Source organism: Tamandua tetradactyla, chromosome 1, assembly GCF_023851605.1.
Source record: "Tamandua tetradactyla isolate mTamTet1 chromosome 1, mTamTet1.pri, whole genome shotgun sequence".
In the NCBI taxonomy this organism is placed as follows: Eukaryota; Metazoa; Chordata; class Mammalia; order Pilosa; family Myrmecophagidae; genus Tamandua; species Tamandua tetradactyla.
The window spans coordinates 130,875,197-130,886,346 of record NC_135327.1 but is presented as its reverse complement, the minus strand read 5'-3'; the positions used below and the strand labels follow the sequence as shown (position 1 = coordinate 130,886,346).

Here is an 11,150-nt window from a genome sequence, read left to right as displayed (position 1 = left end):
GCCTTATTTTGTTACAGATACATCATTTCCCCCATATGGTCAGGCAGTCATTGTCGATCTCCCACTGCCAGGGCAGGCTCATCCCTGGGATTCATATCTCCCTTTGCCAGAGAGATTTTCAGCCTGAATTTTATGTCCTATGTAGAGGGGGGAATGATTTTACTTGCAGAATTGGGTTTAGAGGGAAAAAGGCCACATCTGAGCAACAAAAGAGATTCTCTGGAAGTAACTCTTAGGCATAACTATAGGTTGGCTTAGCTTCTCTGCTGTATAACTTAGGTTTCACAAGCACAAGTCTCAAAATCAACAGCTTTTCTATCATTTTCAAGTTGACTTTTTCTTGATTTAGCTTTTTATTGTTTGCTGTAAATCTTTGATGGTTTTCCACAAATCTGACAAAGCTGATTATGACAGTTTCTGCTTGTTTTTCAATGTTTCTCTGGGCAGACAGGAGCTTGGAGTCCCTACTCTGCCGTCTTGCCATCCTTACCCACTACAAGTTTGGCGACTCTTTTACCATCTCACTTTTTTATAGTTAGCCCTTTTCTGTCTTTTGAGAGTTAAGTAGCATTTTCAAAGTTCACAGATGCTTTAGACAATATAAATTTTATTTCTAATCGCTTAATCCATGCATTTGCATTTAACATGCATACTTAATTACATTTTTTAACTATAAAGATATTAAGCTATTTTCTTCCTCAACATAAAAATGTTACCATTTTTATTCCATCATTGAATGTTCCAATTATTTTTTTGATTTTCTTAGATTTAACCTTAATTTACAACAAAAACAGGTATTATTTTTATAGTAAATTAAATTTACTAATTTAGTCAGTTATAATATCTTTGTTATTTTCATATTCCTTTTCATTTTCCCTTTTATTGAAATATATTTTAATGCTTCTTTAACAGGTTTCTCTGTTTATTAAGATACATAATTTATATGTCTAAATGCATCTTTGATTTTTCCTTGCTTTTGAATGATAATTTGGCTGGGCATAAATTTAAAGATTGATAGTTACTTTTTATCATCCCACTGAACATAATATCTTGTTATATTTCAGCATGCACTGTTGGTGAAGAGAAGTTTGCTGTATGTTTAATTCTCATTATACTGTTGATTTTTCTGGTAACTTTTGAAATATTCCCTTTATACCCTGAAAGTCTGAAGCTCTACCTAATGTGTCTGGATGATGTTTGTTTGTCTGCTTTTAATATATCTCTAACCTAGGACTCTAATAAATTGGAGACTTATTTTTAGAACTCTTGGAGTCTTTCAAGGTATCCAATACGAGTCTCATTTTTGTTAATTTGTCGCTTTATACATCAGTGATATGTTTTGGATGAAATCAGTAGTATATTCCTATTTACTATTTCCTACTTTATATAAAATTTAGAGCTTAATCTATGTCTTGAATGTTTTATTTTAATGGATATATTGCTTTATTTCTAAGATTTATATTCATTATCTCTCATGTCTCCTGTTCTGGTTTGAAATGATGTTCCTCAGAAAAGCCATGTTCTTCTGATCCAGTCTTGTGGGAGCAGACCTATTCCTGAGTGGAACTTTTTGATTAGGTTGTTTCCATAGAGATGTGACCCTTCCAATTGTAGGTGGGAACTTTTGATTAGGTTGTGTCCATGGAGAGGTCACCTGTCCAATTCAAGGTGAGTCTCAATCTTTTTACTTGCATTGTCTAAAAAAGAAATAAAAGACAGAAAACAAACAGAGAGCAGAGAAATGAAACCAAGACATAGACATTTGAAAATGATAAGCTAAGAGAAGCTTGAGGACCGATAGATGCTTAAAGAAAAAGTCACTGGAAACAGAAGCTAAAGCAAAGAACCTGAAGCAAGGACCAGTAGATGTTAGCCACATACCTTCCCAGCTGACAAAGGTGTTCCAAATGTAGGCAGCCTTTCTTCAAGATCAAGTTATCTTTTTCTGGATGCCTTAATTTGGACATTTCCAAACCTTAAAACTATAAATTTATAACCTAATACATCCCCTTTGTAAAGCCCAATCTATTTCTGGTATATTGCATTCAAGGCAGCTTTAGCAAACTGAAATGCTCACCCTTCCTTATTTCATTTCTGCCTGGTTTTCTTCAAAATTTATTTAATAACTGTAATTTCTTCATTTATTTCTTAAATAGTCTAAGCAAGTTTATTTTAAATTTCATTAGACTATTCTATTAATTGATTTTATTTGAAGTAGATTTATTTTTTTTGCTTGTTGATGTTGTTTTTCCTAGCATGTTGCTTCTTCATCATTTCCCTTATTTTAATTTATCAATTTAATGTTTCTTTGTTTATATCATTAGATTCCTTGTCTTCATGTGTTCTGGAACTTTGACATGTAGAGGCTAGGCATGAAATGTTTTCATTCCTTCTTTCTTGTATATTCCTCTCATTTCCTACATACCCTTCTCTGTCTAGTCACGTACTCAGATTCTAAGTTAAGAAACTGGTCTTGAAATAGGAAGTTAGGGTGATCTTATAAAGCTTAACTATATTCCATACCCAGTAATGGGACCAATATTTCCTTTACAATGCTGTCTCTAGGGCTAACCATCTCAGTAAGCTCACACTCCAGTGTAAAATGTGTCTCTGGGCAGGATTCATAAGATGTTAACTTGCTTTCATTTTTTGGGGGGGTGGGGGAAAGGGACTGGTCATATTTCAGACACTGGTTTTATGTTATATGTTGGTTTAGTTCTTCATCTTGAGTGCTGTACTCTTAGTGCCAATTACCATCACTTCCCACTTGCAGACTTGAAGCCCAGAAAGTCCATGTTTTGAATTTTAATCAACACTTTCCTTTATCCCTTCCATTTATAGTTCATGGATCAGATAATAAGATTATAAAAACATTCATTAAGTATTTTATTTCATTCTCAATGTTATTCATTGGGGGGATTCTATTTATCAAAAATTCTTAAGATCATTTAAAAATAAAAATAACCTTTAATCCAGTTTATGAGAGATGAGAGAGATTGAAGTGAGAAAGAATACACAGAAGAATTAATTCTGTGAACATTAAGAGAATATTCCTAGGATATTCTCAATAGGTCTTCTTGAGTCTCATAGCTAAGTAGGATGAGAAAATATAGAAGGGATACCTTTAGAAAAGTAAAAATAAGGAAAGCTGACCCTATGAGTAAAACCTCTCTAAACAAATGACTTAGACTACTGGTGAGCTAAGTGGAGAAGGATTGTTGAGGCAAATATCAGATATACGGAGTCAAATGTACATGAGGAGCAGTTCAGTACCTGTTCATGAGAATAAATAGAGGAATAAATGCAGGGAGGAAGGAAGGAAGGAAGGAAGGAAGGAAGGAAGGAAGGAAGGAAGGAAGGAAGGAAGGGAGGGAGGGAGGGAAAGAGGGAAGGAGGGAAGGAAAGTGCATTAGTTAGGCTTCTCTAGAGAAACAGAATCAACAGGGAACACTCGCAAATATAAAATTTGTAAGTGTCTCATGTGACCAGGGAATACAGAGTCCAAAATCCACAGGGCAGACTGTGAAGCTGATGACTCCAATGGAGGGTCTGGATGAACTCCACAGGAGAGGCTCACCAGCCGAAGCAGGAATGTAATCTGTCTCTTCTGAATCCTCCTTAAAAGGCTTCCCGCGATTAGATTAAGCATCACTCATTGCAACAGACAGGCCAGGACTTGCCCAACCAGACAAACAGGTGCCACAACTTGGCCAAGTTGACACATGTCCCTGACCATGACAGAAAGAAAGAATGATGGAAAGAAGGAGGGAGGAGAAGGGAGGGAGGGAAGAGAAGGAGAGAAGAAGAAAGAGAGGAGGAAGAAAGGATGAACGAAAGGGAGGAAGGGAATTTAGCAGGCATGCTCTTTGATTCTAAAGATTGTGAGATACTAATGCAAAATCTTGCTCACTGGGGATTACTTTTAAAAATGTATGCAATTCTTTACCTGAGCTAGTTTAAACATACTTAAATAACAGCCTTAGCTGAGAACTGAACTTAAAATTTCTTCTAGCTTAGTCATTCTCTATCATGCCTGGGAGCTAGCAATAGGGCCTCACAAAAGTTCTTTCAACTTCTGCATATTCCAGGCATGAAAGTTTGAGCCAGTTTTGCTGAGATTCACACTTCAGTATTACTGATCTAAGAGGTTTGTGAACACAGATAAACCTTTGGATACTGATTTGAACTACACTCTAGGGCTTCTAGGGTTGTCTGCTACTTAATTAGACCTTCCGCATAGAAAAAGAGCAATGAGCTGGTATCCCATCTCCAACAGATGCCTGTGCCAGATGCTCAGAGAAATACACACTCCATTTCCTATAATGTTGTCTATTGTTCATTTTTATACTGTGTCAAAGAAGTATTTCTGAAAACACTTCTAGAATTTACAGTGAAAACAGAATGTAAACAGTAAAATGCTAACCTCCATGTTGATATTTTTGCTGCACGTATTTTCTTATGAATAATCTCTTTTTTCTATTGCTCACTTTTTTACTCCTATGTACCTCTTTTTCATAATTCTAAATTGGATTTAATTTGTACTAGAAAAGGTCTGATTATTCACAATAACACAAAGCATTGGATGATGCCTGAAATTCCACAGTCAGTCTTAAATCTGTCCACCTTATTGTTTTGATAACAATAAGATGGATTGTTGAAGGCACTGGCATCTGATGTGATAAAGAAAAAGAGAAAAGAAGAAAGAATATTCTTGACTGAATGTGAAGATTTTGAGAAAAAGTAAAGCTAATGACAAATTCTATTCACTTCATTATTTTGCTAAAGGCAATCTCGGTAAAGCTTCCCACAAGGGCATTAGAAAGAGGAAATCAAGGACAAAAGACATCCAACCAGGCAATTAGTGCTATTTATTTAGAAACACCACATAATTTGTCATTGAAAAAAAACCAATAACATCACTGCTTGTTGTCTATTACATCTGACACAAGATAATATTAGGAAAAAAACTCCCTAAAATTAGCTGAGAATCTGCTGCTTGCATGGTCCAGCTTTGTAACCTGCCCTGGTTTTCTCAAGGACAGAGGTCCATCAGATGACTCTCGTGAAGCTCTTTGTGGCTCTTGGGCCCACAGAAATTTAGCATGCTCCTCCCTGGGTGATGCCCCTGTTTCCTTCCCTCAGGCTCACAAGCACACACCCACATTTCTCCTCATCCTCTCCTTCACCCTCCAATGAATACAGACCTCCAGATTTCATCCAGCCTAAGTGGACCTGGGACAGCTCCCTTGTGGTAATATTCTGCACACCATAAAAACCTACCTAGGCCATCACACTCTCACTCTATATATTTATGAACATTGAATGAGGCACAGTAGAGAGACACAGGCTTTGAAGGCAAATAATTCCATCCTATCACTATTAGCCATGTTATCAGTCTCTTCAGCTCCCTTAATATTGTTACATGGATATTAATAACAACTGACTAGGTTTATTTTTAAGTTCAATGATGAAAAAATGTAAAGTATCTAGCACACTATTTCGTGCCTAGTTGTTGCTCAGTATACATTAATCTCCTGCCTACCCCCACCACCGAACGTCTTCTCAATGATTATGTGTCATACGGCTTATCCCTCTGTAATATATGTCCCTTAGTATATGACGCACCACAGATAACAACAAAAGACACTTTCCTTTGATATTTAGATAAAATTGCCTCAGTAGACTATTTAATGTTCTATGTGACACCCAATTTCCTCTAAATTTTCTGCAAATTCCCAAGAGCTTGGCTGCATGATCAGGTCCGGCTCCTAGCTTCTGCCCCAGTGACTCTTCAAATTCCCTTGCATCTCACCATCTGCTGCCATTCTTTTCTCACTACTCGATGCTAATCCATACACAGAGCAAATAATCTTACCTTTAATTTCTATACAAACCCAATTACATTAGACACAAAGATGCACACACAGTGTCGAGACCTGGGAATTTCTTATTTGATATCTTTCTCCTCAAGGGTCAGCCTCTCACTTCATTGCTTAGCTTCTCCTTAAATATTTCTCCTCTTCATTATTCTCTATTGTTCTTTCCACTTCTGAATTTATATTATTTCTTAGTGTTTAAATACCTTTCCTACATTTTCCCAATCTGTTTCTCTCTAAGAGCTAACTGTTCACCTCCTATTAACTTATTTTCTTCACTGATATGAAGAAATCTGGTTCGACCTATTAAAATGCTATTTTTCATATCACTTTAATGGTATGGAATAAATATACTGAAAGTGAAAATTATTCATTACAATTCTTTTATATTTAAATATGATTGAAAAAAATGGAGTGAATAATCTTGTTCACAGAGTATGAGCACAAGCTGCAATTTCTTTCCTTTTTTTTTTTTCCTGTATTTCTTGTCTTATAGCTGAGCTGCTTTTAGCAAGCACCTATGGGTGATTTCAACCTTGACATTTCACTTTCACATTCTACCCTGAGTCTTTGTATAAGAACTAAACTATAACTTTGTATGGCCAAAACAAATCTCCTACCAAAGAACTCTGAATATTAGAGTGTTTGAATGTGCTGTTTACCCAAGTAGATTGTAACCATCATGATGGCAGAAAATTTGTTTTATTCACTGTTACATTCTCATCAGAAATGCATAGCATATTTACTAAAAGAATGAATGAATTATTTCTGTATCATTTTTCTTATGGCTATAGTAATAATGAAAGTCACATAGTGTTCTGATTATGTGTATCACATAATTTTTTATGTATCACAACCATCATACCAATAAATATAGTGGCTTAACAGAAAAAATTATTATTTCTTATGTGTCTGTAGATTAACTGTGCTTAGCTGGATGGTTCTTGCTTGGGGATCTTCCATGCCATTGCACTATTCCAGAGATAGAGGCTGGCACTGAAGTTATCTGAAGACTCAACTGAGATGTCCAATAGCATGTCTCCACCCAAATTCTGGCCCTTCAGTGCTCTTTCATGTGACTTCTCTCTCCAAAAGGGTATTTGGAGTTATTTTATGGTGATTCAGAGCTACAAGAGAACAAAACAGAAGCTGATTGTCATTTTAAAGGCCAGGCATAGAACTAGCATAGTATCCCTTTGTCATAGTCTATTGGTCAGAAAAGTCACCTTCAGGCTAGCCCTTATCAAGGGGAAAGGAAAGAGACCCCACTTCTTGATAAGAGGAGTGTCAAATAATTTGTGTCATCTTTCATAAACCAAACATACTGATCCCACTTACTGGGATCAGGCTCCATGCAAAACCCAAAATATGCATTTTCTCATTTAATGCCCACAACATTCCAGTGAGGTAGATACTATTATTGTCATATAAGCACAGAGAGGGAGTTGAAGAGTGGGCAATTGATTCCTGTGGTCCAGCGGATTTTGGAGTCCAGTTTTTTTTTAATCAATATGACATACAGGCTCTGATTTATGGGAAACTTATTGGCATCTATCATCTAGTGCATGGCCAGTCCAGTTGGAACATTTATATATTGTTGAAAAGGTCATACAATTGTGTTTGCAAGGATGGTGTGAGGTTTTGAGTCAATCGGCAATGACAAAATGATTGTCTATGTAGTTCATTATCAACTGACAACATGAATTTACCAATAAGATAAGAAATTTCCTTGATTATGGTTGCCTTTAAGGGGATAAAGAACACCTCTGTCTATTTCCTGTGTTTTTTTAATTTATAATGCACACGAGCTTGAGATTTTAATACCATCTTGGGACAGTACTCTGAGCCATCTGCTTGCTCAGGAGGGCATGCTAGATAACTATTTGAATGCTTGTTATTCTTTGAATAGAAAACATGTCATCAAAATACTCCCAAATTTTAGCCTATTCTTCCCTGATTCAACTGTATGAAAAGTTATATTTGAGGCAGTAAACTAATACACTGAGGCAATATTATAGCTTTCCTTCTTTCATGAGAACCTTTCAAAGTAATCTAGAAAAGCCTGAATGTGATAAAATAATAGTATTATTCATTTTTGTCAGGAAACTTCTTCTTGACAATAAAGAGTGCTTTATTTTTTTCATAATTGAAAACAAACGTTTTTGTTAATTTTTTGTTCTATTTCCCTAGGCAACCATGAAAAAAAACTTTTTAAAAAGTCTCCCAAACCTGCAGAAGTTCATTATAATTGATTAGACCAAAATTTGTTTTGTAAAGCATCTTATACCTTACATTGTTCAAAATAGCCCTGACGTATACAAATGTAGGTCATAAAGCAATTTTAAGATAGGCATAAATAATTCAATCAATTATACAAGTACTTCAATGTTTTTTATCAGAAACTAGTCTGACAAGCTAATAGTCTCAAAATCTTTATAACCACTTGTGATTCTGAATTTCACCTCTCAGTGACTCTTGTCCTTTCATTCTATAGTGTCATTCTATCAGGAATCCAATATGCTTTGAAGAATGTTTAGGATTATTAGTCTTAATTTTCAATTCCATGTATATATACTTAATCACTCATCCAGTGCCTAAAATTTTTCCCCACAGTTGTTTCAGTACATTGTGTTTTAGAAATGTAGATCTACTATTTCAAATTTCTCAAGTGACTGTGAGAAATAATTCAGTTCAGTGGTGGGGAAAACTCAAAGGTAGATATGAACTTGCAGTTCAAAATTTAGAACAGTGTGATAATTTATGGCAATCAGTTTTTCTTATTTCTTTTTCATATTCTCCAATCCTCTTTAAGGACTAAGAACATGGAATGGGGCCCAGACTTATAACAGCCTAGAGAATAATAATATAAATAGGACACACAGTCTGAAATCTTGAGTTCATTTTCTGGCTTCCCCCTAACTGTGGGTTAGGCATAGGTGGGTGCCTATGTGTATGCAGAAACTAAATGCATCTTTCTCCTAAAAAGAAGAAGCATGATGCTTTTATTCAACATTCTTTGAAAGCTTTAATTAAAATCTATAGTGTTGGGAGTAAAGGAAACTATGCAACACCTAGTCTAATGCAAGGTGAAGAGTATAGAATTAGATAGACCTTAGTATAATTTCAGAATAAAATAAAACTTTTATTCTAGAGATTAAAATTAGAACCACGAATAATTGCAAACTTTATAATGAAATCTTATTCAAAATGAAGTTATAATTTTCATGTTATCATCTTTGAATAATAATCAGTACTATTTAAAGGCAATTTTAAAATATAGTTTAAAATGTGAGACTTGGAGTTCTCTTTTGTCCTTAGTGACTGGATTAGTTCAATTTCTAAGCCATGTACAAAGCATTCTTGAGTCATTCCATGTGAGTGAATGTGAAAACCAGTGACCAAAGTTGATAAACATGATATTTAATAAAAAAAAAATAATTCCTCTCTCGTGCATTATTAGTGGGAATGTAAAATGGTGCAGCAAATGTGGAAAGTGGCATAGCAGTTCCTCCAAAAGTTAAATATAGAATTACCATATGACCTAGAAGTTCTACTCCTAGAATTATACCCAAAGAAAGTGAAAACAAGGACTCAAACAGATACTGGTACCCAAATGTTCATAGTAGCATTATTCACAATAAATAATAGGTACAAAAAACCAAAGTGTCCATTAAGAAATGAACGGATAAACAAAATGTGGAGCAGCACACAATGGAATATTATTCAACTATAAGAAGGAACGACTTTCTGAAACGTGTGCAACATGGACAAACTTGGAAACATTATGTTGAGTGAAATAAGGCACATGAGGGCAATCATTGTATGACTTCGCCTATATGAAATATGTAGAAATAGCAAATTCTTAGAGACAGAAAGTAGATTAGAGGTTATAAGGAGGTAGGAGGAGAGTAAGAGGGGAGTTGTTGCTTCATGGGGAAAGAGTATAAATTTTGGAAATTTTTAAGTAAAACCATAATTATTTTTTAAAAAGCCCCTGTGAAGAAAGAAAGATGGGCACAGGTTTCTTAAGTAAATAATTTACTGACATGCCACAAATAGACAACAAGCAGTATATATTGAAACACTGTGTCTTCAATTGTAATAAAATATTTTTTCTCTTGAAAGCCTAGGAGAAATTGCAATTTAGTAGAGGAAAATTAGGCAAACTGCCATATAGTTCTATATGGAAGAACAGATCATTCAAAATAGTCTATTTAAGAGGAATAAATGTTTTTTCATTCTAAGATGCATGCAGAGGGGAAAATGAGGGGGCATACAGGATGGTAGTAAGAGATACAGAAGATGATGTTAAGATTCCATCCTTAAATGAGTCCCCATTGAAGAGGATCATGCAGCACATTGTCTAGAGAAAAGTCAAAGCAGTCTGGATGCAACTGCTGCTGAGGAGGACATTGCGTTATGTCAGGACCATCCTGCAGCCCTTATTAATTTAATTTTGATTTAAAGGTATTCTTTCATATTCACAGAATATTTACTACTTTGGAATGATAAGATGACTATTTGAGAAAAAAGTAAACTCAGTAACAGAGAAGACTATTTATTTGCATTTCCATGGAACTATCCCTGCGCTCTTCAACCAGGAAAGAGTTAGACAGAGCCTAACTTTTAATATTTATGTAGTAATATTAAGGGACGTTATACTATAGTTCCTAGACCCTTAGTAAGCCTTCAAATTGAGTGGAAGAAAAGCTTTTTGAAAAATTTTATGTAGCGAGAAGTTCTCATACTATATATACATTTTTTTTACTTCAAAACTGATTAAAATTTTGTATAAAAAAATCAAGATCAATGCAAGTAAGTTAAATTTGGGTGTGAAAGGCTAGTGAATGAACTTAAGCAATATACGTAGCAAATCTGTTTCAATACAGGGAAAATAGCCCTGTCTACTACTCAGTTCAACTCTGTGATGATTCCTTAATTCTCTACATTGCATTGGCTTGAAACAAAATGTAATTTTATGCTCTCACTCTTCACTCTCTTTATCTAAAATTATAAAATTGTAAGTGGATGTGTTTGAATTCAGACAAAAGGAAACAAAGTTGAAATACAGCCAACTAGTGCAAGTCACATTTCAAGATACGGAAATGCTAAATACTTATATCTTTTAAGTCTTCAGCATACCTAGCTTTGTGCTCATACTTAGCATTAACATTGTAGAAGTTTTACATTATTAGCTGGGCTAAAGTATAGCTGAATAATAGACATAGTAGATGCCTGAAAATGCATTGTATAATTTCAGATATATTGCACTTT

The 11,150-nt window shown here is 34.8% G+C and overlaps 1 protein-coding gene across 1 annotated transcript in view; it reads right to left on the bottom strand.

The window, feature by feature from the left end:
• Positions 1–6,698: 6,698 nt before the first annotated feature.
• LOC143674793 (uncharacterized) overlaps positions 6,699–11,150 on the bottom strand; it is a 447,599-nt gene continuing 443,147 nt past the window's right edge. The window contains exon 6 of the mRNA XM_077151111.1: positions 6,699–7,003. The gene's annotated coding sequence lies outside the window, so the exon portion shown is untranslated. The remainder of the gene's footprint in view (positions 7,004–11,150) is intronic.